This window comes from Malurus melanocephalus, unplaced genomic scaffold (genome assembly GCF_030028575.1).
Source record: "Malurus melanocephalus ecotype Western Australia unplaced genomic scaffold, MMel_1.1 scaffold_1006, whole genome shotgun sequence".
In the NCBI taxonomy this organism is placed as follows: Eukaryota; Metazoa; Chordata; class Aves; order Passeriformes; family Maluridae; genus Malurus; species Malurus melanocephalus.
Window position 1 is genome coordinate 1 of NW_026624238.1, and position 1,320 is coordinate 1,320.

Sequence of the window (1,320 nt, forward strand, 5' to 3'; positions counted from 1 at the left end):
GGAAAAAAGAAACAAAAAAAAAGTCCACTCGGCCACTTACGCAACAGTGGCAAAACCTGGATAGTTTCTCCTCACTGTGGATGAAACAGAGGGCTGGGTGTGTTTTTCTCTCGCTGGCTTGGCTTCTTCTGGAGTCCAGGACAAGATGGAGCGGTGCCGCTTGTCCCCGCCGCCGCCGAATTGCTCCAGAAGCAAAATCACACAAGTCGGAGAAGGGGTGGCAGTCCTGGGCAAAACTGTTTGCCCAAGCTAACAAACACGAGCTAGCTAGACTGCAGCAGTATAACTCTGCTGCACCAGGAGCAAAGACTCCCGCAGGGCTGTGCAGCAGCCCGGCTTTTAAACTGCAGCTTTTAAACAGCAGCTTTTAAACAGCAGCTTTTAAACAGCAGCTTTTAAACAGCAGGCTTTTAAACTGCCTGCACCACCCCTGCCCCTTCTTCTGGGTCAGATTTAAAGGCACTGGCACCCTTTGGGCATGCAAGCTGACAGAATGTAGGAATAGAGGATTGGCACAAAATCAACCCAAGATAGAATGGAAACGGGAATGGGAACGGGAATGGGAATGGGAATGGGAACAGGGATGGGAATGGGGAATGGGAACTGGAATGGGAACGGGAATGGGAATGGGAACGGGAACGGGAACGGGAATGGGAAGGGGGATGGGAATGGGAATGGGGAATGGGAATGGGAAATGGGGAATGGGAACGGGAATGGGAATGGGAAATGGGGAATGGGAACGGGAACGGGAACAGGAACGAGAACAGGGATGGGAATGGGAATGGGAATGGGGAATGGGAACGGGAATGGGAATGGGAATGGGAATGGGAATGGGAACGGCTGGAATTCCAGGGGGAATGGGTGCGGGAACAGCCGGAATTCCGGAGACAATGGGGATGGGACAGTGGTGGGGCCAGGTGGGACAGTGAGGAGTGGGAACGAGGGTTTGGGGAAGACTGGGATGTTCTGGGGAAGGTTGGGAGGATTTTGGGAAGGTCTGGAAAATTCTGGAAAATACTTGAAAGGTTTTCAAGAGGGTTTGGGGGATGTTTGGGAGGTTCTGGAAAAAGTTTGGGAGGTTTTGGAAAAGGCTGGGGAGGTTTTGGAGAAGGTTTGGAAGGTTTTGGAAAATGTTGGGGAGCTTTTGGGGATATTGGAGAGGTTTGGAAAAGGTTTGGGAGAATGTTTGGGAGGTTTAGGATAAAGTTGGGGAGATTTGGGAGAAAGTTTGGAAGGTCCTGGAGAAGGTTGGGAAGCTGCTTTCCCCCATTTTTTTCCCTTTTCCTCCCAGTTTTCCCATGATTTTTCTATTTTTTTCCC